Raw genomic sequence first — 13,799 nt, forward strand, 5'->3', positions numbered from 1 at the left:
CAACTTTGTCAAAACAATCCTCCTTCACCCATATAAGCAAATGGGACTAAAAATGCTGTGTTATTCATGTCAGGCCAGTTTATATATTTGCATTTACATTTACATTTACGTTTACATTTATTCATTTGGCAGATGTTTTTTATCCAAAGTGACTTACAGTTGAGGAATACAACAAGCGATTTATCAAAAGATGGCAATAAACACGAGAAGTGCTCATTATACAAAGTTTCATTCTTCGTTCAAAGGAAGGGATAAAGGATAATAATCAAATAGAAAAGGTGAAGGCATAGAATTATTTTTGTTTGTTTTTTTAGGAGGATGCAGTTAGATGCTCACGGAAGAGATCAGTTTTCAGTAGTTTCTTGAAGATTGTGAGGGATTCGGCTGTTCAGATGGAGTTAGTTTGGTCATTTCACTAACAGGACGGTGAAAGAAAACGTCATTGAGAGTGATTTTGTGCCTCTCTGTGATGGGACCACAAGCCGCCACTTGTTTACCGACCGCAGGCTTGTGGAGGGGATGTAGACTAACAGGGCACACACTGACACCTGATAGTCATCTCACTGATTAAAAACACCTCTGAACAGATTTCACCTTCAAATTAACAGCTAATCCTAGAGATTCACATACTTTTGTCGCTCACAGATATGTAATATTGGATCATTTTCCTTTTCATTTTACATTTTACATATATATTTTCATCTCATTTGTTTGATTGGGTTCTCTTTGTCAACTATCAGGACTTGCATGAAAATCTGATGATTTTTGGGTTATATTTATGCAGAAATCTAGACAATTCTAAAGGGTTCACAAACTTTCAAGCAGCACTGTAGAGAAGAGGAGGTGTCCAAGAACTGATCCCTGAGGAACCCCAGTGACCAGTTGGTGTGATTTGGATACCTCTCCTCCCCAAGTCACCTTGAAAAACCTACCTGTGAGGTAAGACTCAAACCAGTGGTGTGCAGTTCCGGTGATAAAAGAGGGTGGACAGAAGGATTTGATTATTAACCATGTCACACACAGCAGATAGATTCAGCAGAATGAGAACTGCAGATTTGGACTCAGCTCTTGCACTCTGTAACGCTTCAGTGACTGACAGCAAGGCCGTTTCAAGTGAATGGCCACCTTTAAATCCAGATTGAGTATTGTCCAGCTGATTGTTCTGTGAGAGGAAGGAAGACACTTGGTTGAAAACAACGTGTTCATGTGATTTTGCTTTTAAAGGGAGGAGAGACACAGGCCTGTAGTAGTTTTCAACAAGTGAGGTGTCTAGTGTAGGTTTTTTTACCCGAGCCTGCTTGAATGCGGTGGAAAAAATGCCTGAGAGAAGAGATGTGTTTATGATGTATGTGAGTGAAGGCAGAAATGCAGGGGGAATAGCTTGTAGGTGATGTGAGGAGATTGGGTCTAGAGGGCAGGTGGTAGGGTGGCTGGAGAGAATAAGTTTAGAGACTTCATCTTCTGTAAGAGGAGAGAAGATGGTCAGCTGTGTGAGTGTTTGCTGTGAGTTGAGTGGAACTGAGAACTGACTGCTGATGGATATGGTTTTGTTTGTGAAGCTAAATTAGCAACAAGACTTTCTTGATAGTATTTCACTCTTCCCTCAAGGTTTTACATGATTCCCAAGAGACAACCAAATAAAAAGGCCCAGGCCTCAGAATGCTGGTCTTTGTTGCGGTGCATGCTGGGATTGGTTTTGTTTCACTAGTCGTCTCTTAGATAGTTCACGTAAAAATAAAAATTCTGTCATCCTTTACTTACCCTCATGCCATTCTAAACCTATATAACTTTCTTTCTTCTGTGAAATATATAAAAGATATTTTGAATAAGGTTTCCAATGTTTTTGTCTATTCAAAGTGGCATCCAAAATAATTTAATAACAGTAACAATAAAAATATCTTCTATGGCATCATGTTCATTCCCAAAAGAGTTTCATAAGGAAGGAATTGTAGTATCTGTCATGTATTCCTGTCATTATCAAGGAAAATAAATCGTTAGTTTGTTTGTTTGTTTAGATATAAGCAAACTGTAACCAGTTATATTCTCATTACATAAGAAAATGCAGAGAATGTGGGGATTGCCAAAAAAGAACTGTAAAAAATGTGGTGTCCTATAACAGGACTGGGCTAATTGTGTTCTCACACCTACACATGAATTCCAAGCTTTATAGAAATAGCATAGTTTACACTACTGAAATAGTTTACAAACATTTTGCGATCCTTCCAATTTCAAACTTCCTTTCCTGGGAAAAGTCACTGATACTCTTATACAATACAGTGAGAAATCAAGTTTCACTGAGTATACTCATATGATCATGGGATTAAACTGACAAAAAAATGGTTTATAAAATATTTTCACTCAGAAATTGCTAGTAAATTTCACAGTTACAAAGAAACGGCAAGTTACATTGAATTAAACAAAAGTAGAAAAACTTAAATAGTATTTTATTGTAAAACATACTTCAAAAATCATTGTTTTATTTACAACTTTGAAAAATAATTACAGTGTACACAATGTTTAATTGTCTATTTATATAAATAATAAAAACCAATTTTGGTTTAATAATAATAAAAATCATTTACAGTAGACAGTAAAGGCATACTACTAGGTTATCCGGCACTAATATGCATAATGTTTTAAACTTGTTTGGGTTTAAATATTTATATTTAAATTTAAACGCTGTAGTGGGGAGCTGGGGGAAGGAGTTGACCATTGGTATAAAATTACATTTCATGAACAAATTAAATGTATGTACAAACCTTCATTTGTAGCAGATAAATGAAAATTTCATCACAGTTTGATTTTTATTTTGTATAGAATATTAGCAAGTGGCCTGGTATCAACAAGAGCATTTATTTTAAAGAAACAGCACAAGCTTGTTATTTATTAATTAATTTAGAAATAAAAAAAAGTGTTCAAAACTAAAACAAAATCTATTTGGACACTTTAAATGTTGGTCAAACATTAGAAGAAAATGTTCATAGTTAATGTGATGACTTCATACGTATACAGCCACTAAGAATTAGAGACAAGCTGTTGCTATCTTTTGTAATCTAATTCAATGATAAGTGTCATAAAGTGCCCATATACTGCCCATTTAATATTTGAACACAAATCACATTTGAATTGTGCACTTAAAGTACATATTATATAAACAGAAGAATATTGACAAAACTATTTCATCATTATTCTCATTATATCAAATATTCTTGATGTTGCTAGTATTAAAGTATGGGGAATCCCCACAGACTGTATTTGCAGCACAAACAGAGTACAGGCCTTGTAGTGTCACATATCCTTACCCACTCTGACACCTACACACAGTACAAAAACATGCAGAGTCACGGTTTCACTCATACAAGTTTCGGTTTTGTTCAAATGCAATAAAGGGAAGTACTTTGATTAAATCAAACAATCGGCACCGTAGGTGTGCATTTCCTCAAAAAGCGAAACAATGTTTAAAATCCAGAGCATTTAATTACTGTAAGTGAAGTTTCTACATTCATTCACAGTGATTTTTTTTTTAACTGATCTTCAAACCTTTTGATCTGGTTACATGCCTTTCTTAATAATAAGTTCACGTTTGGGTCAATGACAACTAGAGTGAAAAGGAAAAATAAAAAAAAAATGTATTTCAAATTGAAAGTTGTACACTTTGTATTCATGTTGGTTTCATGCAGTTTTGAAAAACTGCTACAAATTTCAAGTTTAGTCAACATTACACCACAAATGCTGCTGACTTAACTTAGTTTAAAGGAATAGATCAAGCAAAATGAAAATACTGTCAATTACTCACATAAAGCTGTAACCTGTAGGACAATAGCGTGAGTAAATGACAGAATACCTTATACTAACTTATTGAGCCAATTTAATTTTTTATCTCCTGAAGTAATTTAGAAATCTACTTATCAATGTCACTGTTGGTACTACAGAGGATAAATCCAATTATAATCCAGACTTATTTACAGATTTTTTTCCCTTTACTTTTACAACATTTTCAGTAACGCCAGGGGAGCTGTGTTTATTTCCTGTCATTCATTTCTAATTTCCTGTGTTTGCTCATTCAAATACACTCCCCAGTCCCCCATACAATATTCACAGTAAACTGCACTGTATTCATTATTTTAAATATCTTAAAATGCATCTTTAATGCAACCATAGCACTTCATGGCATATAGTAGCAGATATCAAAGTGTTTGCAAAAGCAACCCAGAAAGTGTCTAGTCTGCTACAGCAGGATGCGATTGCATCACACCTTACAGTGTTGACTCATGTGCTTGAAATCCTTTTCATGCCATACCACACTAGAAAGGGAGTGTCACTTTTACAAGTCGCAACTTTATAATTACTCAGTTCACCATGCCAGGCAATGTAAACCTTTATCAGACAGGAAGTACTGTATATCTGTGGGTGTGTCAGTTGTCTATGTGTAAAGCTTTAAAAAGTAAATTAAAAACACAAAAGGTCAAAATGTTTTTACTCACTCACAGTATTAATAAGCCTTCAATTTACAATGCATCAGAATGCATAATAAGAAATAAGGCTGGCATTGGACGCAGAAATGTTCAAAGATAACTCTAAACAAATATTCTATTAACATCACTGGATTGAACATTCGATCATAAAAAAAAACTTGCCAGAACGTTGCCAAAGTTCTGAGAATGTTCTCTGTTAGCTGGACCCCTCTTAACAACATTTCACATGAGATTGCATCAATTAGCAAACGACAATGATCCAATCAGTTCCTGATGGACAAAATCGAATCCTTCATTTTTCCTCTTTTGAGAAGCCAGTCACTCTGATATATACGTCAAAATGTGGAAAGAAAGATGATTTCATGCCGAATTTAAAGCGCAGTCAAATTAGTGAAACTTCAGCAAAAATTGTCAATAGTGTAGCTATGAAGCAATGTTGGTCATCATGATGAACTCTCATGTTCAAAGTTCAACTAACTTGAATCCAAAGTGAAACCTGTGTGGGGAAAAATTCTCAATCTCACATATTCTTTGATTGAAATGATTGAAATGATTACATTTTACCTGGGGAATTTCGCTGCACAAAGGGTCGTTCCAGACGAATATAAACAACCAGATCCCTTCAGGAAGAGCCCTTCAACGAGGCTGCTAGCTAAATTTGACATGCTATGGTCACTTCACTTGTTATTGTTGCACTGCATTCTGATTTTTGCATCTCCTGAATAGGTGTGGTTCTGAGACAAAGGTAAAGACGTTGTAAAGTATCAAGGGGAGGTGGAATGAGGCCATCAAGCTGTGGATTGGTCGTAAAGCATACAGATAGTGAGCAGACAGAAGTTTTCTGACTTTTTTTCTTGTAATTTGGTAAAGTTGACCTGCTCAACAAGAAAAGTAGTTGAGTTGTATCTGTTTTATTGTAGAACCACACACATCACAAATCTCATGAATTACACCAGTGTTGTCATCACATCACACACCCAGCGTATCATGAGACATACAAGGATGCATATCCATGGATATCTGCCTGTTCAAGTCCCCAAACCTATTCCTTCCATCAAGTGGGTGTTTCCATTAAACTTTTGGGACTGAAAACCTTAATTTCCACCAATGCCGAGTTCACACTGCATGATTTTCAAACTCGTCGGATCGCAGTTGTTTTCACACTGCGTGACTATCTGGGGTAGCATTCAGTTGCTGCTGTGTTCACACTGCACGATGGATCGGCGACAGGGGGTTTCACACTGCCTGACTATCTGGGGTAGCATTCAGTTGCTGCTGTGTTCACACTGCACGATGGATCGGCGACAGGGGGTTTCACACTGCCTGACTTCAGTTCACAATAGGAAGAACTGCCGACAGCTCTGTCTGGTCTGCAAACTACGTTTCACAACAAAACACACGCGAGAAATGATAAGGAAATAACGAGAGAACCCGCGTGCGTCAAACCGGAGTTCTCGAGCGAGACTGGAATTATTAAAAAATATATATATAGCCAAATTGTCTGTGAGCTGATTTCTGCGATTCCCTCAGATCGCGAGGGATATCAGTGTGATAAATCACACTGCCTGATTGTCACTCACGTGAATGAGCACCGATTTACCTCCTATTTCGGGCATTTGTCTGCAATTTCGCAAAACCTGTCGACGAGTGAAAAATTGGGCTAAAATCGTGCAGTGTGAACTCGGCATAAGTCATTGTCAGAGCTCCACATCTCTGTATCATTTGAATCCTACGCCTGTTTTTGTTAAATTGTTTGTTTGTTGTTTTACACAGGTCTATGCAGTCTTATGTGTTTTTTTTTTATTTTTATATACTGACCTACAAGTGTGAGTAGCTAGTAGAGATGCACCGATCGATCGGCCAGGGGTCGGAATCGGCCGATTTTCCTCATGATCGGCCCGGAACGGTGATCGGTCGGTCAGTCTCGCTTCTTTCCGATTTCGAGCCGATCCGATTTGGTACCAGCGGCACAGGCAATAACATCAGCAGCGCACTCTCACTCTCATCTCTCCGACGACCCCTTCTCTCTCACACACGTCTCATTCGCTCCAGTTAAATAGTGCTTGTGTTGCGCATTATAGACATTCCCGCAGGTTTCGCGCTTATACCAAACGCGCGCGCACCCCCACTGATCTATATTAGTGGAGCGCACAATCCGCGCTCAGTCTCAAACAGCTTGTGAGCCACAAATACCCAAATGAGTGGCTAACTGCGCTAAAACGTTCAAATACATACAAAATTATGTCAAAATGCCCGTCTTGGCGGGTATCCAGTTAAACACAGTAAGTTTTGGAACGTTAAAATGTTGTGTAACAGTATATTGGGTCTGTGGATAAACTCTTAAAGGGACCGCAGCCCAATATTCCTGCAGCTGTCTGTCATGTTAATCAAAGAACAAAAGATTTAAAAAATCATTTTCTGCTCTTGACTGAATACGTTTTATAACTTTAATGGTAAGCATTAATCTGTATTCAATTTTTTTCAATGAAGACTACATAAATTAAAGTAATCAAATGTAAAATAACACCAGTGTTATTTTACATTTGATTACTTTAATTTATGTAGTATTTCTTACCTGAATAAAAACTTACTTAACCTGAAAAACTTAGTTTCATAGCTCTCTTTATTCTATTGCATTTGTTTGTGCTGTTGTTTGCCATTTTTTTATTTGTTCTTATTTTATTACTGACTTTTTACTTGTATTCTTTTTATGAAAGTAAAACTTTGCGTTGAAGAAAAGTAGATTTTTGTTTGTATATGCTGTCAATTATAGTTCTTAGAAAGAAAATCGGAATCTGCAAAAATCGGTATCGGCAGATCACATTAACGGAAAATCAGAAATCGGAATCGGGCCAAGAAAATAGCAATCGGTGCATCTCTAGTAGCGAGTACATTCTCCATTTGATTAAGCAATACATTGAGTGAATCTAAGTCATGAGTCGAGCTCTTTACTCCTCTCCTAGTCACTGAATATTAGCTGGGTATTCGGCCTTCTAAGGTGATTGGTACCTTAACAGTACTTGTACAGTGCATCTTACAGTCTCTAAATATGTGTCTTTCTAAACAAGGCTTTCAACATTTTGTTAGTGTTGGGGAGTAACTAGCTACATGTAACGGATTTACGTAATTTAATCAGTTAGTTGCTGAGAAAAAAATTAGTAATTAAATTACAGTTACATATGAAAATGTTAATGATTACAAAGGGGGTTAAATCTGAATATTTTCACACACCCACATACCAATTTCATTGAATTATTTAGGTTATTATCCATATATAATTTTAAAATCATGTTAAAATGTATCAGATTTGATACAACAGGCTTTTGAGAAATGTTTATTTGTACATCTCTCAAATCTCATTGTATTGGACTGGATTATATATTTTGCCCCCCACAATACAAACTACAGGGCATGGATTATAAATCAAATATGATCTTACTAAGGCATATTATTGGGAGAAATAGAGTGACATGATATATGCCTTTTATGTAAGTAGTTTGTAAATGTTGTAACGAATCAGCTCATGACAGGAAATATGAATAATTAACCATAACTAGTTATAATCAACTATTCATATTTTAGATCCGCTGTAGATATTTAGCTGACCTCTCAGGGTCAACTGTCTTGTCAATTCTAAGAACGTTAATTTCCTGGTTAAGGGAAATAGCAATTTGAGCTACAGTATAGCTCTTTTCTGTGATGGGACTAGACAGGCCTTGGGCTTCCATGACTCTTAAGACTGGTTCACGTTGTTCCAACTACTGCATGCCAGGAAAATCCCACAAGACTTGGTTTTTTTTTTTTAGGTGCTCTGACTCAGTCGTCTAGCCATGACTGGTCTTCAATGCCAAGAGGACTGCTCACTAACAAGTTAATTGTTGAACTAGTCTCGTTTCTCTTTCTGTATTTTTTTTAGTATAAACCAAACTGAACATGCATTTTTCCTCCCAATGTAAATATATAATTAAAACCACTTAACTGCTCCTCAATGTCAACTGGGCTGCTTACTAATCAGATAATTGTAGGTTTAGTCTCTTATCTGTCAGACAGCAATTCTGAAGCAAATGCCATTAGAGCAGTTTCTATGAGAGCTAATGCACTAATGATAAGGGGTTATTTAACAACAATAAACCATTTGTCTCTAAGCAATTTGAGCTACAGTATAGCTCTTTTCTGTGATGGGACTAGACAGGCCTTGGGCTTCCATGACTCTTAAGACTGGTTCACGTTGTTCCAACTACTGCATGCCAGGAAAATCCCACAAGACTTGGTTTTTTTTTTTTTAGGTGCTCTGACTCAGTCGTCTAGCCATGACTGGTCTTCAATGCCAAGAGGACTGCTCACTAACAAGTTAATTGTTGAATTAGTCTCGTTTCTCTTTCTGTATTTTTTTTAGTATAAACCAAACTGAACATGCATTTTTCCTCCCAATGTAAATATATAATTAAAACCACTTAACTGGTCCTCAATGTCAACTGGGCTGCTTACTAATCAGATAATTGTAGGTTTAGTCTCTTATCTGTCAGACAGCAATTCTGAAGCAAATGCCATTAGAGCAGTTTCTATGAGAGCTAATGCACTAATGATAAGGGGTTATTTAACAACAATAAACCATTTGTCTCTAGTGTGTAAATACACTATACTGTATATAGACATTTTCTAATGCTGCATAAATTGAATGTCTAAAATATTATTCTTAAATTAAATATCTGCCAAACTGTTTTGAAGTGGTTGTCTGAAATAATCACAGAAAAAAAGACCTGATATACTGTAAAAATCCAGAAAAATATTTAGATTTTTTTTAGACAAAAACAGCTTTATGTAATAGTTTTTATTGATTCTTCGTGGTCAACAAAATAATGTAATTATGAAGATGTATCCAAATACATAAAATGATCTTTCATGCAAATAATTACAAAGGTCATATTTGGTGATTGCAAACCCTTTTAATACAAAGTAACTTATAGCTTACTAATTCTAATGACAGCACCCATGACACACCTCAGTACAAGGTATTGATCATTCTCTTCACTCCGTAATGTTACTGAACCTGTAAATTTTGCATTAACAGCCCAAATCCTTAATCAATTATTACATAAACAAACATATACATTACAACGGCAAAAACACTATAGCATATAGTATTTTGACCAAATTCAATCAAAATGAAACAAAAATAAAACTTCATTACAAAATTTAAATTTTTCCACAGTTGTAGTGCTTAAAAAATGTAGCTTTTAAAACCCAAGTCAATGCCTGTTTTGTCCCCAGCTGTGATGTTATTTAACACCAATAAACCATTTGTCTCTAGAGTGTAAATACACTATACTGTATATAGACATTTTCTAATGCTGCATAAATTGAATGTCTAAAACATTATTCTTAAATTAAATATCTGCCAAACTGTTTTGAAGTGGTTGTCTGAAATAATCACAGAAAAAAAGACCTGATATACTGTAAAAATCCAGAAAAATATTTTGAATTTTTTTAGACAAAGACAGCTTTATGTAATAGTGTTTATTGATTCTTCGTGGTCAACAAAATAATGTAATTATGAAGATGTATCCAAATACATAAAATGATCTTTCATGCAAATAATTACGAAGGTCATATTTGGTGATTGCAAACCCTTTTAATACAAAGTAACTTATAGCTTACTAATTCTAATGACAGCACCCATGACACACCTCAGTACAAGGTATTGATCATTCTCTTCACTCCGTAATGTTACTGAACCTGTCAATTTTGCATTAACAGCCCAAATCCTTAATCAATTATTACATAAACAAACATATACATTACAACGGCAAAAACACTATAGCATATAGTATTTTGACCAAATTCAATCAAAATGAAACAAAAATAAAACTTCATTACAAAATTAAAATTTTTCCACAGTTGTAGTGCTTAAAAAATGTAGCTTTTAAAACCCAAGTCAATGCCTGTTTTGTCCCCAGCTGTGAAGCAGAAAAGTCTTCTCTTACAAAAGAAAATACCAAAAAGAAAAATACTATGATATTAGCAAGTTGTTTAACATATACCACGGAAGCACCACAATATTCTTGAAAACGACACTAGAGGGAATGAATTTCACTACCATAGTTTATATCAAAGTACTCTAGATTCCTCTCCCTTGTACCATGCTGTGTGTTCACAAATTGCAAAACAGTTTTACAAATAAGGACATCCTCAAAGATTTTGTCAAGTTTTCCCTCTGGGTACCAGTTTCTCCCCAAAATATGGTTATGCACACACACAACACACATTGCTATTCCTATCATTATGACATTCCATTGAAGTAATGGGTTATAACATAACATAGGGTTTACTTGAACCCCACACACACACAATTACAAAATAGTGGTTATCATCTAAGATAAATCACTTAGTGTAAAAATAATTCATTATATTTGGTAATCCCTAAATTGACAACAAGTTCTATAGAAACTATATCTACTGAATCTATATATGCACCAAATGATTCACTGGTTAACCATTAGATGAGTTTGATTAAATAATTGACAAATGTATTCAACTGAATGAGAAGACATGCAAATTAAAAGTTTGATAGTAAGATCTTTATGAAAGGCATTTACTGTGAATGATATTAGTATTACAAGATTTGAAAATGTAACAGTTACTTAACTATTTTAGTTACGATTTTAAAAATAGTAAAAAAGCAAATAAAAAAAACTGTCATATGAATTTCCATAGTCATGCTGTATATACTGTATGATGGTACAATAAAGAGGAAAACTTTACTTAAGGACCAATTCTCACTATTAACTAGCATGCACATTACTAGCATATTGGCTGTTTATTAGTACTTATAAAGTACATATTAATGCCTCATTCTGTTTGACCATATTTTAGATCCATTAATTCTACCCCCTACCTAAACTTAACGTCCTAACTAACTAATAAGAAGCAAATATTGAAATTATTGAGGCAAAAGTCATATAGTGAGAACTGGACCTTAAAATAAAGTTTGACCCCGAATTCAATATTCACAAAAAAATTTTTTAAAATAGCTTTAGTAGTAAATAATGACCTTACCAAATTTAGATGCCTCCTTAGTTCCGTTTTCCTATGAAAAGAGAGCAAATGTAAACAGTTTAATATGCACACAATGAATCCTAAAATTAACCAATGCATTGATTCTCTCTGTCATACCTGCATGTTTCTTTTTTTCCCCCATTAGGGCTATTATTGAGTAATCACATAGAGAGCAGCATATTTTTTTCCCATTACACTTGTAACTATGTATTATTATGTATTTATTTATTAGATTATAGCACTTATTCCTTTTCTTTTAGTCATTATCATATTCCGCTGCTACTGGTAACACAATGCAAATAATTTGCCACTGAATTCTATGTGCATCAGCTATTCACTTTCGACCAGCATGCAATCCAGTCACTGGCTACTTGTCCTAGTTTTACTAGTAACTTATTTCTTACTACAAGTGACTATACTACTAGTGACAATAGTTATTAGCAGCTATTTCAGGCTCAACTATGAATTATAATCCAATTAACACTAGTAAGATTTTGAATCTTAACAAAAAATAATAAGAAGAAAAACAAATAGGCTAAATCAGTCAAATCGATTGGTATAGATAGGCCTACTAGTCTCATAATTAAGGTATTGTCATATAATAAATAGCCTCTATTGGTAAACTTGAGTAAATAAAAAAAAGTCAAACAAATAAAGACTTGGTCATATAACACACATTTTATATGTTATGCAATCTATGTTAAAACGGTTATTACATACTGTAATGTAGTGTTGCCATGAATGAATAGTACATATAAATGAACTGGTATCCGTTGCAAAGGTTTCTAAAGCGATGATAAACCTGACGGGGTCGCTGAGCAGTGATTGTTTGACGCTGGCTTACCGTGCAGCTCGGCGGGAAAGCGTGAAACAGGAGCGTGAACAGGCAGCAGCTGAAGCAGAGGAGCACGCTGATGGACTGGATTAAACACACCTGTCGCCGCAGTGAGTAGTACTTTGTCCTCAAACGGCTCACGGTCTCGGGCTCGGGCTCCATTAAAACTGCGTAGACTTGACAGGCTGCCTCTTCGTTTGCCACCTCCATAACGGACAGTTTAAAAGCGCCGCTCCATGTCCTCGGACTCCTCTATATATATATATGTATATTTCTCCCACGTGTTTTCTTCAACGCCCCAAACAAACAGCCTACTCGTGGAGTTTCGGCGCTATGAAAACACGAGGCTCTCAGTCCAGTCAATCCAGTGTCGCTTCCTGCTATGCTGCAAGACCTGCTTGACTCCGAGCCAAGTTCTTACAGCCTGAGGAAATAAACAATTAGACATTTCGTCATAGCTAGTAAGTGAGTGTTGTAAGCTGTAAAGCAGTGGTTCTCCACCTTTAATGAGCCAGCAGCCGCCTAGTCCAGGTCCAACATCCTCACCAAGAATAAAACAATCCGGATAATTTACTCAACCTCATGTCATCCAAGATGTTAATGTCTTTCTGTCTTCAGGCGAAAAGAAATTAAGGTTTTTGAGGAAAACATTCCAGTATTTTTCTCGAGTGGACTTCAATGGTGGTCAGTGATGCTGAAGGTCCAAATTACACTTTCAATGCAGCTTCAGTGGACTCTACACGATCCTAGTCGAGGAATAAGGGTCTTATCTAGCGAAACGATAGGTCATTTTCTAAAAAAAAAAAAAAATTCTAATGTATATACTTTTTAACCACAAATGCACATCTTGCACTAGCTCGACTTAACGTAGTCACATTGGAACGGTCATGCACGGTCAGCTCTTTGTAGGTGTACTCCGGTTCAGAAAGGTAGGGTAATGAGAAGAGACATGCTAATTAAATGTTTGGTAGTAAGAGCTTTATGAAAGGCATTTACTGTGAATGCTATTAGTATTACAAGTTTAGGAAATTTAACAGTTACTTGTAAAAAATACAAAATAAATAGTAAAAAGCAAATAAAAAAAAACTCGTATGAATTTCCATAGTCATGCTGTATATACTGTATGATATGGAAGCCCGTTTCCGCCACTGACTTTATTTTCTCAGAATTGCGAGGTTATATCACGCAATTCTGAGAAAATAAAGTCAGAACCGTGCAGCTCGGCGGGAAAGCGTGAAACAGGAGCGTGAACAGGCAGCAGCTGAAGCAGAGGAGCACGCTGATGGACTGGATTAAACACACCTGTCGCCGCAGTGAGTAGTACTTTGTCCTCAAACGGCTCACGGTCTCGGGCTCGGGCTCCATTAAAACTGCGTAGACTTGACAGGCTGCCTCTTTGTTTGCCACCTCCATAACGGACAGTTTAAAAGCGC

General features: G+C 35.8%; 1 long non-coding RNA gene across 1 annotated transcript; it reads right to left on the minus strand.

Annotated features, from left to right (window-relative positions):
* Positions 1-744: 744 nt before the first annotated feature.
* LOC107571142 (uncharacterized) lies at positions 745-10,224 on the minus strand. Its single transcript, XR_001607141.1, has 3 exons — positions 9,975-10,224; positions 880-900; positions 745-755 (listed from the first exon to the last, which is right to left on the minus strand). It is a non-coding gene; the product is annotated as an uncharacterized lncRNA (long non-coding RNA).
* Positions 10,225-13,799: the final 3,575 nt, after the last annotated feature.

The sequence above is a fragment of the Sinocyclocheilus grahami genome, unplaced genomic scaffold (assembly GCF_001515645.1).
Source record: "Sinocyclocheilus grahami isolate Dianchi unplaced genomic scaffold, SAMN03320097.WGS_v1.1 scaffold1552.1, whole genome shotgun sequence".
Lineage (NCBI taxonomy): Eukaryota > Metazoa > Chordata > Actinopteri > Cypriniformes > Cyprinidae > Sinocyclocheilus > Sinocyclocheilus grahami.